General features: G+C 37.7%; 1 protein-coding gene across 2 annotated transcripts in view; it reads left to right on the forward strand.

Moving 5' to 3' along the window:
• The window catches only part of LOC134205308 (broad-complex core protein), a 222,075-nt gene that overhangs the window by 134,868 nt on the left and 70,929 nt on the right, over window positions 1-16,278 (forward strand). Inside the window, exon 1 of one of the 2 annotated variants that reach the window (XM_062680453.1) lies at window positions 10,221-11,333. The exons of the other annotated variant lie outside the window; for it this stretch is intronic. The gene's annotated coding sequence lies outside the window, so the exon portion shown is untranslated. Of the gene's footprint in view, window positions 1-10,220; window positions 11,334-16,278 lie in introns of those variants that run through there. 2 annotated transcript variants of the gene reach the window in all.

Raw genomic sequence — 16,278 nt, forward strand, 5'->3', positions numbered from 1 at the left:
AAAAAAAAATCCAAAAACAAAAAATCAACGGAAATATCAAAGTGTTTCATGTGGCATTGACTGTTTAATATCTTTCGGAAATTCAGAAGAGTTTTTATTGAAAAATTTAGAAGTCTTCTTCTTCTTATATGGCTCCATATTCCAACTGGAAGTTGGTCTGCTTTGCAACTTAGTATATTCTATTAGCATTTCCTTAGTTATAAATTGAAAGCTTTTATATGCCAGCCATTGCACGATTATATATCTTGTGTAGCTAGTACGATGGACACACTATACCTAGTATGTCAAGAATGTTTCCCACCCGAACACATCCTAGACAGGAACGATAATCGAACTCGTCATCTCCGGGTTGGCAACCCTACGCCTTTGCTCGCAAAGCTAACTGGAGACTGAACATTTTGAAGTGCACTCCTTAAAATGTTCGAAAACATTCTTAAGGAAATAAAGAAGAATTTCTGGTGAATATTTGAAAGAACTTTTCGTAGAAAATTTCATTAGAATGTAAAAAAATATATGAAAATTTGAACATTTTTTTTCCACCGAAAATTATATGTATTTCCCACGGGACTGTTTTGAATTTTCAGACAGAATTCACATGGAATTTTTTTCGGAGTATTAAGGAAATTTTTTCGCAATTTACACTGGAGATGTTTTGTTTTGCCTTTCTCGTATACTAAGTATACGGTAAAGGCTATATGATCGCTCCAAAAACAAACTTTTTATAGAAGGCCCGGAGACCCATAGTGTTATATACCAATCGACTCAGTTCGACGAATTGAGGTGATGTCTGTGTGTGTGTGTGTGTGTGTGTGTGTGTGTGTGTGTGTGTGTTTTTTTTTTTTTTTTTTACAAGGGTTAAAGGCCATCAAAAATCTGCGCGACAGACACCTCGAGCATCCACACTATGCTCGAAGGCGAACAGGGATGGGCTCCTCCCGACCTGCTAAAAATGTGCCTCCCGGATAAACCGGGTCCCTTATCTTCCTTGCCTCGATCCCCCAGGACCACGGGATGCTGCGACTACTTCGGGGGGGGGCTGTGCTCATGCACTTCTTCTAAAATTCCGGCCCCTAGCTTAGGCTAGTTCGCCGACTGGCTGGCTAATCCACTGCTCCACTGCTCCACTCTCGATCCCTCGACGGTCATGCACCGAACTTCCTGACTCGAATCCTCCTGACTTCCCCCGGCGTCGAGGGTGGTCCACCAGTTCCGGTGAGGGAAACTTCCGCACTGATGGTGCCCCGACTACCGGCGGCTATCGCAGGGGACGCTTTCGCGCATTGCGCCGTCTTCGTGTGTGTGTGTGTGTGTGTGTGTGTGTGTGTGTGTGTGTGTGTGTGTGTGTGTGTGTGTGTGTGTGTGTGTGTGTGTGTGTGTGTGTGTGTGTGCGCAAAACTACTCAAAAAATGTCACTCATTTTTCGGGCACTTATCCTCAACCGATTTGCTCGCAACAAGTTGCATTCGACGCAAAATCATGTCCCATTGTTTCCTATTTGAAATTGGCCAGATCGAACTATGGGATCGAAAGCTATGGCCAAAATACAAATTCATACGAAAAAATCGCCTAGAAATGTCACTCATTTTTCGGGCACTTATCCTCAACCGATTTGCTCGCAACAAGTTGCATTCGACGCAGAATCTTGTCCCATTGTTTCCTATTTGAAATTGGTCAGATTGGACTATGGGATCAGAAGTTATGGCCAAAATACAAATTCATACGAAAAAATCGCGTAAAAAATGTCACTCATTTTTCGGGCACTTATCCTCAACCGATTTGTTTGCAACAAGTTGCATTCGACGCAAAATCCTGTCCCATTGTTTCCTATTTGAAATTGGTAAGATCGGACTATGGGATCAGAAGTTATGGCCAAAATACAAATTCATACGAAAAAATGGCGTAAAAAATGTCACTCATTTTTCGGGAACTTATTCTCAACCGATTTGCTCGCAACAAGTTGCATTCGATGCAGAATCCTGTCCCATTGTTTCCTATTTGAAATTGGCCAGATCGAACTATGGGATCGAAAGTTATGGCCAAAATACAAATTCATACGAAAAAAATCGCGTAAAAAATGTCACTCATTTTCCGAGCACTTATCCTCAATCGATTTGCTCACAACAAGTTGCATTCGACGTAGAATCCTGTCCCATTGTTTCCTATTGAAAATTGGCCATATCGGACTATGGGATCGAAAATTATACCATTTTTTATGAAAAAATCGATACAAAAAATTTTCCCTCATTTTTCAGGCACTTTTCCTCAACCGATTTGCTCGCATTAAATTGCATTCGACGCAGAATGTCTCATATTTTCTTATTGAAAATTAACCAGATCGGACTATGGGCTTAGATGTTATGGTCAAATAACTATTTATTGTGAAAAAGAGTTCAAAAAAGTCTAGCTCATTTTCTTAGCATTTAGACTTCATCTATTCCCCAAGCAACACAATTTCAACAAATCTGGTTGCAGTAACCATATTGTGACTGAATCCGGTCATATATAAGTTACTGTGATTGATGTGCAATATGTGTGCTTCTCAGGTCTTTTGCAACAGATTGCATTCGACGCAGAATCTTGTCCTATTGTTTCCTATAGAAACTTGGCCGGATCGTACAATTGGGTCAAAAGTTATGGCGAAAATACTAATTTTAAAACTACTAAATAAAATGCCATTTTTTGCTCTTATGCTCATCCGATTTGTTTGCAACAAATTGCGTTTGGCGAGAATTTTCTTATGCATATAAACAAATATGAAAAATAAGACCAATCCACATATTGGTGTTATTTGAGATTTTTCCAAACCTTTTGAACGAACGAGAAAGGCACCATCACCGCTAGGTGGATTAATCTGGGTTTTTCATTAACAATTTGTAGCAATATTTTTCAGAGAGAATTGTTCAAAAATCATTCTGAATGCCAGCACTTTATCAGGATTATATGAAGTAATGTCAAAGTTTTTACAGGAAATTTCTTTACTGGATTTTTCCTGAATATCCACAAGAAATTCTTTTGAAGTTTTTTCTTGGATTATTGTAAAACCATGCATATTTTTCAAATTTGTAGCTGCAGTCCGCTGATGCAAAAGTGTCAGCAGCGTGATGCCTAAAACCATCTGCGGCAATGGCGTGGCGCGGCGGAATTTTTTTATATTTTCCCATTTTTCTTTCCAAATTTTTGTTGTGGAAATTGAGACTGAATCGCAACCTGTTTTTTCGTTTATTTTTTTATGGAAAAAGGATCTAAGGCTAAGATAGTCAAATAGCGCAGATATGCATCGGCGTTACGACCGACGCTGCGTTACCGGTTTTTCTCGATGCACACCTGCGTCTTTTCAACGCTGAGTTGAAAAGACGCTACGTGGGCATCGGCTCTGAGATGCGCTTTGCGTTTAATGATTAAATCATTAAATTGTTATGACTTGTATTTTTTACACCGCTATTGTTATTCACCAAAAGTTTTTCGTGTAAGAAAAACCACGTGGCTCGAGAACAACACTCCCCCCTCCCCCCATGTGGCTTATCGTGGTCATTTTCCAAACCCCCCATATATGACCACGTGGTTTCTGGACGGCCCCTTATCAATAGCATAGTTGTAAGTAATAGGCCTCTTACAACGACGAAAGAAAATAATGGAACATTTTGGAATAACTAGGGGATGTTACGATTACAATTCAATATTATTTACTCATTATCGAGCTACAATGGAAAAATTGAGCAAAATCCCTTCAATTTAATTTAATTCTATGATTTGCATTTTTTTCACCTCACCGTTCAATCCAATTGTTCACTGCCGTTCGATCTAATCGATCTAATAGGGGGCCCTCCTTAGCCGTGCGGTAAGACGCGCGGCTACAAAGCAAGACCATGCTGAGGGTGGCTGGGTTCGATTCCCGGTGCCGGTCTAGGCAATTTTCGGATTGGAAATTGTCTCGACTTCCCTGAGCATAAAAGTATCATCGTGTTAGCCTCATGATATACGCAGGCAAAAATGGTAACTTGGCTTACAAACCTCGCAGTTAATAACTGTGGAAGTGCTTAATGAACACTAAGCTGCGAGGCGGCTCTGTCCCAGTGTGGAGATGTAATGCCAATAAGAAGAAGAAGAAGAAGTTCGATCTAATAAGACAAAACAAACAGCATGTACTAAATAATGTTTCGGTGAGGATGATTTCAAAGCACTTAGATCCATCTCTAAAAGATGTTATTCCAAGGTAATCGTATCGCCCTTCTTGTGTGCTGGGAGCATAAATGATGATTTCTACCCGACTAGAAACTATTGTAACTGGAGAGTGTTCCTGCACTGCATAGAGTGCTCGATGATATGCCATCCGGTGCAGGAGAGTACGAAAGGTTAAGTTTTTCAACCGCATGTTTGACCATTTCTGAAGAAACGTGGAACACATTGCAGTCAATAATCACCCATATTCTTGTTTACGTACTAATGCGCTTTCGGTCGAAAGTTGAAGCGCATTCTCGTTTACGCCAGCAAAATCAAATGGAGAAACGGTTCGAACGAATCGCATTCGTTCGAAAGTATCGTTCGTCCGTAAACAAGAATACGGGTGAATATCTCTTGGTATTAAGTTCAGAGCAAGTGCAGTTTCCTGTGCTACCACCGGGGCATGATTTTTGAAGACATCCCTGAATATCTGACAGAAGGATCACACTTCTGCATCGTAAAACAAGCGTGTGTATTAGAGTGAGGCGTCATGGTCATTTTATCAAATAAATGATTTTCCGAAGCCATTCTGGGTTAAACAACTGTTCAGAGTTTGGACCAGCTTGGTTACTTCCTCGCTTTCCGCATCGCGTTTGACGTTTATATACATATTTAAAGAACGTATGTTTTTGCAGGTTTCAGTTCATCGTAAACCAAGTTGCACATTGCGTTAAAGTATAACCAAAAGAATGCCGAAAAACTTCGCCGGAGAAGGTACGTTGCTGGAACTTCCACGAAAAAAGTTGTATCGCTTCGAAGATTGAGTGTCCAACCCATATGCAAAAAATCGTTTATTCTACTAGCACTGCGAACTACGTGGACCAATGATTTAACTGAAGTTATTCGGAACCATTTCTCAAACTAACATTGCAAACTAAACTAAAACTAAATGTCCATGTTTTGCACAACTGATTAGGGTCCCAAAACGATTCAGAAATACCTTGATCTCACTTGATTGGATGATGTTTGCGCTTTTTCATATAACTGCGCCTCACTCTAGTGTGCATGATACTTGGCAGACCGCTCCCATTGCTTCTTTTTTACGTAGCATAAGAAGTGGTTGTAACCTCGACTAGCTTCATCGCGTAGGCATTTCGTGAATGTGCATCTTCGATGACTATACTGTTTAGTGGGTCGGCCTTCTGTCAACCCCACTCCCTGAGTGATAATTTCAGGTGTCGGTTTGCAGATTTGCCTTCATCTCTCTATTAAAAAAAATACTATACCGCTCAAATTTTTTTTATATGCGAATCGCTTCAGCAATTTTAACGCAGTCGTCTAAAGATGCGCATTGGCCAAGGCTTGTTACCCCTTTATTTATTATAAATTTGTGTTTTTACAACAACATATATGACTTGCAACTATATGTACATTACTAAAATAATCTTACACCGAAGCATACCTAGCTTCGTATTTATCTTGCGAAACTAGCTTTAATTGCGGTGTTAACAAGTAACCTCTCACGAGCCTACAAGACCGTTGAGGTTGTCATTCTATTCAGCGCGCAGCTTAAATATATATACAATGGCTTGAACGAAGAAAACTCAAACCTTTGGCTCAGGGGGTGGTTTCAAAACCAAAAACCATCACCTAGCTACGCCACTACTGCCAGTTTTGCGCTCGTAGGGTAAACAAATGCTGTAGGGGAGGTGGGGGTAAAACGGGCATGGTGGGTAAAACGGACAGGGGTCCTATTAGAGCTAAATCGTTACAAATTTGGCACTCTACCGAGTGGATCTTATTGCTTGTTTCAAATTATGAGTACGACATGTTATACTATACTCAAATACTCCCAGGTTTTTTTAAGCGGTTGGAATTCATTAATTTCTCGGTTAACTTGAACTTTTATAGCTTTTTAAATACCCCCTGAATATTCTTTGATTTTTTTGTGAATTTTTTCGTGGGGTTTTGGTGGTCATTGTTTCATTGACGCTGAAGGTCTTAAACGACTAAAACTAAACCGTGTAAAAAAACCTGGGTGTAATGAAAACTATTCTGTTTATTAATGATGTAATTCAAACTATGGCTGAAATTCCATGGAGATGAAATTTTTTATGTGTAGTATTTAAACTTTTAAAATAGAAATCGGCAAAATGAATCCGCATGATCTTCGAGGATCTCAAACTTAGTCTATCCAAAGATGGTTTGAACTGATGATTTAACTCAAAGTTTTATTTTTTGAGATTTTTTAAAGAAATTGTATCATATGGAGTGCATACATTTTAATCACCGAAATTTAATTTTGAAAATTTTGTATTGTTTACCTCCGAAAACGCCAGGGATTCATTAGTAAATTCAAATTTCCGAGTATTGTTCATATCAATGGCATTCTTAAGTGATTTTTATTTATGTAACATGCTTTTTTAGTAAAACCAATGTAAGTTACTAATGTATCAATTAATATCCAACATTTTTATTTCAAAAGGCACATTTTATAGATGCTTAGTCAATGCATTCAATTCATCTACTAAATTTATTGTTTTAAGCTTGATTTCTTAATATGTCCGTTTAACCAACTGCCCATTTCACCTGCATACCATTAAGCCGGGATTGTTTTCATCCTGATTTTCATTGTCATAAAAATCACAAAATGTTATTGTTTTCCACTAAATTGACATCGTAGAGCTTCGGTTTAAAATTCACGTAAATGATTTAGGGCCCCAATAAACATGGTACCTATATGCCTTTGTGACACATAGAAACGAATGTGTAAACACTTATGTTATTGGACATAATATGTACCAAAATTATTATCGAAAATTATATTGAATATTTTTTGAAAAGTTGGAAGTTTTGACGTATTTTGAACTGAGTTATCTGAATCTTCGTTAGCCAGATCTGAGTTAACAGACACTCTCTGGGTCCAAGCAGAACCAGAAACGTCAAATCTTCTTTTCCTTATTGTTCATTCATTTATTTAGTTTACATCTAAACAGATAATACTGAATCCACAATTTGACGCCACAATACACGGTTCGAGGCCGCATCTCTCCATCCTCGAATGCACCCCACGCTCGCCAAGTAGTTTTGCACCTGGTCTGCCCACCTTGCTAGCTATGCTCCACGCCGTCTCGTACCTGCCGGATCGGAAGCAAACACCATCTTTGCAGAGTTGCTGTCCGGCATTCTTGCCACATGTCCTGCCCATCGTACCCTTCCGGCTTTAGCTACCTTCTGGATACTGGGTTCGCCGTAGAGCTGGGCGAGCTCGTGGTTCATTCTTCGCCATCACACATCGTCTTCTTGCACGCCGCCAAAGATGGTCCTAAGCATCCGTCTCTCGAATACTCCGAGTGCTTGCAAGTCCTCCTCGAGCATTGTCCATGTTTCGTGTCCGTAGAGGACAACCGTTCTTATTAGACACATAACACATTTGGTGCGGTGACGAATCTTTTCGACCGCAGTTTCTTTTGGAGCCCGTAGTAGGCCCGACTTCCACAGATGATGCGCCTTCGTATTTCACGACTAACATTGTTATCAGCCGTTAGCAAGGATCCAAGATAGACTTATTGTACACACCATCTCTGTTTTTTTATTCCCAGCTAAAACGTGTCTTTTCAGTAAACATGCGTACAAATAACAATCGTTATGTGAAAATTCAGGTTATTTTAGGCAGGAAGGCCAAATATGCCCTTAATTGAATCGCTAGAAATCGAGATTTTGATCCTCAAACATGATCATTTCTTATGAACAAGCAGCGATGGTGTCATAATTATTTCCGGGGGTGTATATTTGTTATATTTGATCTCGAGTCAGCCGCAAGTTCGGTTGGAAAATTTTTTGTTATAAAATCAAATGTCTCCGGTTCTATATCTACCAGTGGCAAATGACTACCAAATCACCCAAATGATTTCTCGAAACTATACGATATTTTTGTAAAAACAGAATTCCGTGTATTTTTCAGTTTTTCCATGGGAAACCTGTCAAAACGTAAGCAAACGTAACCATTCTACGTGGCTCTTAACTCTGCTAATGCCGCTCAAGTGAATGTTCCACCCAAGTATTATATATGGCAGACTGAGATTTGAATCAAGCCATCTTCAGCATAGTCCGAATGTCGCCTACCTAATTACATTCATCATTGATCAATGATTGAAACAATAACGTCTTGGTCAGGTGTTGATATTGTTTACAAAATACGATATATCGTCTCAAAGTGTGTTTGAAGCAACACTCTACTCGGGTCCACTCACATGGCATCGGGCACGAACCACCCGCCGGCCGCCGTCGCTTACTTAGGATGGGTTCTTTATCCTTGCCGCCCGCTAATACACGCGAGATGCAGACGGCGATACTGCCGCGCCGCGCGACATCTGAGGTGAACATTCGTCGTGGTGGCTGTTTAGTGATGAAAGATCCGAAAAAATATAATTTTTGATACATATAGAAGAATCACACGCCAACCACCCAGCCCACCCGCGCCGTACTACAGCCTCAGCCCAACAGGCACACGCTTCACGATGCTCGCGGGGTGCGACGCGGCTCTCGCTGGTGGCGAGCCGTATTTGCTATTTGGAATCCACTCCATTTATTCGCACAGGCAGGCAGGCGAAGCCGAATGCTGTGTATCTGTGTGACTTTTTTTCTCGCTATGTTCGTATTTTTATTTTTATTTTTCGATGTAGAAAAACTGGGTGGATTTGTATTAGTGATGGTGTAAGGTCGGATGTTGATGGTTTGGGAAAACATTGGGAAAAGCGGAAAGGAAAAGAAGTAGATTTTTTATGTAGCTGCTGCCGCGGAACACAGTGAGCTACGTTCGCATCAGGTGACCATTATGAAACTTTTTGAGGAGATCTTATTTTTTTATAATTGATGTATAAAATTAGTTATATTAAATCTACTATAGTCTTAATTTAATTACGATAGCTGCAGATTTTTTTGAAAACGGTTGTTACCGATAATGAGAAAAAGCTTTGATCAACTGTTTTTGCAACTTTATAATAATTATGGGTCATACACTAACTACGTAAGCACTTATGGGGGGGGTCTACCATTTTCTTACGTTCCATATAAATAAAAAATGATTTGTATGGGAAAAATCTTACATGGGGGAACCAGAAAAAAATGCTTACGTAATTAGTCTTTAGTTAGCATTGCGAGCGAAGGCGAAGGATTGCCATTTCGGAGATGGTGAGTTTGAGTACACTCCCTGAACATAGTGTCTGCATTGTGCTTGTAGCACAAGATCCTACACACTAATGCCATAAGAGGGGAATTGGGGGGGAAGATGTTTGATATAATGTTATACTATGTATGAGCTTCGAAATAGACAACAACCCGACAAGTAGCGATTAGCAATAGTTATTATGTGCTTGGTAGAAACAATAGGTAAAACATAAATACATACATTTACAAGACATATATGTATATCTATTATTATTAAATGAATTATATGTTTTTCGTTTCATTTCGAAATGAAATAATTGGTCATGTTATCAAGAATAAGGTATAAAACATGTTCCAAATTTCAGTGTTTATTATTTTAATTTAAATAGTATAGTTTAAATCAGTATTTTCTACCGCGGTAGAGCCCACCCGGTTATATCGTTAATGGAATTCCTTTTACTTTTATTCATCCTGTGATGGTTCTAGAGTTTTCTATGACATTATTAAAACATCAGCTGCCAACATTTTACATTAGATGCACAGAATATTTTCAAAATGTGTCAATATTTTTTCAAATATTACGCCAAATTTACAAAACCATTTTGACCAGCCGAACCAGCGAAAAGTTCACCGTCCCAATGATGCTGGCTGGTGGTGCTTCCACTCCTCGCTCGCGGATGCTGCTCTCCGGTCCTTCGCTACTTGGGAAAACCGAGCCTTGCGCGTACATAAAGCACACAGCAATATTAGTAATAATGTATATACATAAGGAAAAACAACACATTATTATATACAATTTTCGCTTTTTCCAATAGAGAAAAAATTGGTGTAGCAAATCAGCAAAAGATTTCTAACCGCCAAACTGAACATACACGCAATTACATCCGCGGTCTTCGTTCGTTAAGTTTTTAGTTCTGTGGCAACAGTTTCCCCCGTAAGGACATCTCAAGTAATACTCACAAGGATTTAGGATTTTAACCTTACCAAATCAAAATTAGCCGAAAAAATTATAATCGCACCGCGAAAAGTCGTCGGTGGTGAAATTTTGCGTTGGATGATTATTATTTGTTTTGGAAGTGAGCGGAACGAAACGACAAGTGCAATCGCATCATCACCATCATCAGCAGCATTCAAAAATTCAAAAGTGCGCTCCCGTGCCGCCTAGGAACCTAGGAATTGCGCAAAGCTAAGCGAACGCGCAAAAATTGATAACACCGCTGAAGAACGGGGAAAAAATTGAAGTAATTAGCTCGCCTCTCTCACCGAAATTTCGGCAAAAAGAGAATCATCAGAGCTGTTTATATATGTGATATTACCCCCAAGAGTAGACGGCGAACGCGAAAAAACTATATACATTAAAAAGGCAACTACACCATTCGCAAAATGTGAAAAAGTAAAAACGATTTTTTCGTCTTGACTGTGGTGGAAGTTTTCTATCCTTTTTTATTACTGCAGTACATGCTCTATTTTTCGCATTTTCGTACCACTGGTTACAATATTTAGTTTGTGCTCTGTGTGTCGGCATCGTCAGGAGAGTCGATGCACGAAGGAGAAAAAATGGCATCCGTAATACCTCATTTTCTGCATTTCTAAGTGACTCAAACTGACTGTGTTAATAATTTTACAGTGCAATTGATTCCGCGCAAGATAATACGAGTGATACGATTGTTGTAGAGTTCTGTGTGTAGCTCATATAAACCAAACCTGGATAGGGAAACCGTTGGAACCCATGTTACCGTGAATTCAAATATGCAAAACACCATCCCAAAGTGCATCAACATGGAATATCAACTATCGTCGGAATCAAGTCGTTATTTTGACGGATATTTACCGCTCTCGGAAACAGTTGTGAATAGTGTTGCAAAAATGCAGTGACATCACCGTCTTACGCAGAAATCGACCGACCAAGCCATGCGTGTGCCAAAATTCGTTGTATAACTATCAAAAAAAATCGTTGGATAAAAAGCAGTCAAATCGGGGTACGATAAGTGTATACTTCACAGGTAAGACTTGTAGCATGTGGTGGTTATCTCCACGCAAACTAATATTTTTTTCGAGACATAGTTTACTTACCCTTTTTTTGCATGAAACAAATTGATACCACAGGCTTTATCGCCGGTTCTTATCATTTTTTTCGGCTACGTATTCGGTCAGCCTTAGCAGCATTCGTAAAGTTTTGAACTATGTATGTACAACTGGTACCGTGTGTTCAAGTGTTTGGTTTTCTTGTTGAACAGTTGGAGTATTATTGAACTCTCGACTGTCTTACGGTTGTGCGTACCCAATAGTGTCAACGTGATATTGACTATTTCGTTCCATTCTTCTCCTACCTTGTGTTCTTATCATTTTCATTTAGAAACTCATGCAAACAAATTAGTAGATGGTACATGTCTAGCTAGACGTGTAGAGGTAGGATCATTTCTGTGCTTGACCTTTCGGCCATAATTGTACACTAATCTTAGATGAATACAAAGCAATGCTGAGTTCATCAATGCATAAATGGAAAAATGAGACTGGTAATTACGATCCCACACTTTACGCTAGTACTAATCATTCATGACAATGTTTCTGAGCATTGCCCCAATATGCTTGACTTTTTTTTCGATTTCAATGTTGACAGGGTTGATGGAATGCATTATAGAAGTAAGTCAATCAACCCTAGAATTATACCGCTCCGAATTTGGTTGATCTGTTAGAATGTTTAAAATTAATTTTAAGCAAAACACATTGCAATAGAAACCAGGATTTAACAGAGCGAGGACTCGGGGCCTACAATTTTTAGAGGCTTTTGAATATATCCAAATGTGTATCTGATGAGCAAAACATCGTTTTGTAAAGGCCCAAAGCAATAGCCCCCAGGACCACACCAAAATCCGGCCCCAGCCACAACAAAACAATTTATGACCTCACCATATGAGAGCCAAGAATGACTTTGAGCTGAAGTACCTTTGCATAAGTCCAAGCCATTCGTTGCTACTAGTATTATAATCGATTTAAGAAACCGAAATTACCAAGACTGCATAATTCAAATTGAAAATGAATGAAACGTTTTTAACTCAAATTGAAAATGAATGAAACGTTTTTTAAGAATTAAACCATTTTAGTATTTCTTAATAGCAATGAAGTGGAATAATATACATTATACAAAGATCTCAGGTATGCAATGAACGATCAGGATGCATCGATTTAATGTTTGCATCATAAATAATGTTTATCACAACGCAAATTTGCCTAAAATTCTGCTAATAACCCACCAAAATATGTAGAACTTCTCATAAGCGAAGTTTTTCAAATTCTTATACAAAAACCCTGATTCCGTATAACCACTGGCCGAAGCAGTACTGATAAATTCCGTCTCATTCATTTGAGTTCCATGCTGTCTCCATTGATCAATGCCTCTCTTCAATTGAAATATTCTGTTCTGTCAATTGAGATACACAACATTCGAATGACTGGTGGTCGGAAAATTGCAAGAAAAACGTATTTCATATTTAAGATTTCAAATTTATTATTGAAGCCGAATTGATAATTGTACCAATAATATTGGAGACATAATTGATACACGGCAAATTTTCAAACTGGCATGATATGCGCTAAAAGTCAATCGATTGAATGCGTTTTGAATGCTGTCAATTGAATGGATCGGGGCTTACTGGAATGACTGCATTCAATTGAGATCAGCGTTGGATAAGATCACATTCGGGTCAAAAAGTTCAATTGACTTTGAGATTTCACGGCACTGTGCCGAAAATGCTAATCGTTTATTTTTTTATCTCGGTAGATTCAGACACAATGATTACCATCCGATTTTCAGCTAAATGTAACTTTTACTGGAGAACTTGCATGAATCACGGTAACGGTACCCACTTTGGGAAAAGAAACAAACACTGCTACCTCAAAAAGTCGAGCGAATGCCAACTAGGGTCCGATTTACAAAAGGTAATTTGGAAAATGTTATTTGGAAAGAATAAAGCAATTTATCAAATTTGTGTAGGAACGTTCAGAAATAAATTGGTCGAATTTTCTGAAATACAATTCTGATAAATTAAGATACCCTTTTGTCAGTACTTTCCCAAAGAACCCATATTTTTTGACAAAAAATTAAAAAAGTGCTGTTTTTCAAGATTGGCCTAGCACATGGTTTCCCAAACCGACTGATCATAGAGGAGTCGCGAAAGACAAGCCTTGCTTCATACTTTAGTCCCTATTTTGCCCAAAAATATATACCAGCTTTCAGATCTCAGTAATGAATAACTGACTAAAGAACAACAAATTTTACGAGGTCGATAGGTTCCTTTTGTTATCATAAAAAGGTAAATATATAAATACTGAACTGAGGTCCTTTAGAATCCAATCCAAATCAAATTCCAATTCAATTCAGTTCTAAAACCAACCTAAATCCAAATCAAATCCAATTCCAATCCAAATCTATTCCAATCCCATTCCAATTACAATCCAAATCCAATTCAAATCCAGTATAAATCCGATTCGAATTCAATCCAAATCCGAATTCGAATTTAATTTAATACATATCCTAATCCAATCCAATTTCAATCCAAATCCAATCCGAATTTAATTTGAATCTAATGCACATCTAATCTAAACCTCATCCAATTTGAATCCAAATCCAATTGAAACTTATTTCCATATCCAATCCGAATCATATCTGAAAATACAATCGAATTTCAATCGAAATCTTATTCAATCACAAATCCAATTTAAATTTAAATTTTATCCTAGTACAATCTAAATCCAATCCAATTCCAATCCAAATCTAATTGAGATCCTATACAAATCCGATCTAGATATAATCCAAATCAAATACAAATCCAATCAAATTGAATCCAAATTCAATCCAACTCAAATCTAAATCCAATCCAAGTACAATTCCAATCAGATCCAAGGCTAATCTAAATTTAATTCAAATTTAATCCAAATCCTTTCCAATTCGAATCCAAATCCAATTCAAATTTAATCCAAATCCAATCTGAATCCAATTCAAATTCAATCTAAGTCCAGTCCAATTCAAATCCTAATTCATTTCAAATTAAATTTAAAACTAATTAAATTCCAATCCAAATCCAGTACAAACCCAATCCAAATAGAATCAAAACATTTCTGAGATTTTTGCAATTACCATGAAGGAGTATAAAGCAATTTAAAACAATAGCAATTTAATCATTTTCAAAATAGGAAGAGGCTTCAAAAAATATGAATTCTTTGGAAAAGTTGACCTTAAATAAACCAAACAATCGACTGAGACAATAAAACGAGATACAATTTTTGACGGGAAACGTCAATTATTTGAGAGGGAAATTCAAAATTTTCCAGTTTTTAAAATAACAAAATATAGATTTTTTTTTCAGGAAATTTATCAAGAAATTTGATGAAGTTAACAGTTAAGATTATAAATCGATTTATTTATTATTCACTACCATCCTTTTCCATGATTCCAAAGATAGAAGAAGAAATGAATAGTTGTTCTGGTGTTCTATGTATAAAGCTTTTCTCAATTTCAATAAAGGACCCTAATTTTCTTCGTCGAACTACTAACCATTTTGAATTTCAAATCCTGGAAACTGTTCTGACTGTTACGAAAAATAATTTGAATTGAAGATCCTTTAACATTTAACTAGGAGTAATTCTACACACTTATTATTCGAAATTTTACGATTGCCGAAAATCCAACAGCCGGGATCTCAGCAATAATTTCGATGAATCTCGGTAAAATTTTTACCAAGATTTCGGTAAACTTTACCAAGTCATCGGTAATCGTTACCGAGATCTCGGTTAAAAGTCAACTTTGCCGAGAATCCAACAGCCGGGAGTTCGGCAATAATTGCGACGAGTCTCGGTAAAAAAATTACCAAGATTTCGGTAAACTTCACCGAGTCATCGGTAATCGTTACCGAGATCTCGGTAAAAAGGCAACTTTGCCGAATTTCGGTAAAATTATGACGAAATTTCGGTAAAAAATTTACCGATATCTCGGCTGTTGGAATCTCGGCAAAAATTTTACTGTGGTCGGCAAAATAATTTAAGTGAGGGAGTTAGAATCAGATGGGTGTAAGTGCAATTTTGGTCAAATTTGAGTTGACTACAGCAAAAAAAGCTTTGGCTCTCTAGCTTTGCGGCAATATGTTGATGTAGTTTGTACGATATTTATAAAAAATGTGAAAATTCATGGAAAATTATTTATTTTTTGAACTTTCATACAATATGTATGGAGCGAAAAAATATTGAAAAACTTTGCACTCATTTTTCTCAAAACTAACTTTTTGTCACTTACACCCCTTTGCGTTTGACCCCCTCAAGTGTGATGTATATTACAGAAAACATCGTTATCCTAAGAATCTCTTAAGAGTCTCATGAGCTTAGTAGAGAAATATCTGATAAATAACTTCGTAAGCTGCAGCATCCTTTAGAATCCCAGCTTTCCAATCTAATTGCAACACACCTCAAATTTTAAATTTCTTAAGGTTTTTTTGTCAGTTAATAGGAGCCGTTTTACACTTCAAATAGGTATTTCTTAGAAAGTCAACGATTTCTATTAGTGATTACTGATATTTTCCAGAGCCACAGGAATCCTATGAAAATTGACCCACAAAAATCAACTTTGTCCAAGTGCTGATTTTCCAGCATAACATGAAACAGCCATTTGAGTTTTCTCACAGAAATATTTAAATGCATTGAACCGTCTTTTTCATTTCACATCTTTTACATATAATATGCTTAAACCAAATGCTTTAACTTCATGTGTTCGATTAGGAACTATCGTTTCTATACACTGATGTTATAAGAAAAACCCAGATTAATCCACCTAGCGGTGACGATGTCTTTCTCGATTCCATCCCTTGGTTTTGCCTTAGTATGATACACATAAAAAAATAAATGCCTACATTACGGCTCTTGCAAACTATACTGCATACTACTTGCTGAAAATATACT

Source organism: Armigeres subalbatus, chromosome 1, assembly GCF_024139115.2.
Source record: "Armigeres subalbatus isolate Guangzhou_Male chromosome 1, GZ_Asu_2, whole genome shotgun sequence".
Taxonomy (NCBI): Eukaryota; Metazoa; Arthropoda; class Insecta; order Diptera; family Culicidae; genus Armigeres; species Armigeres subalbatus.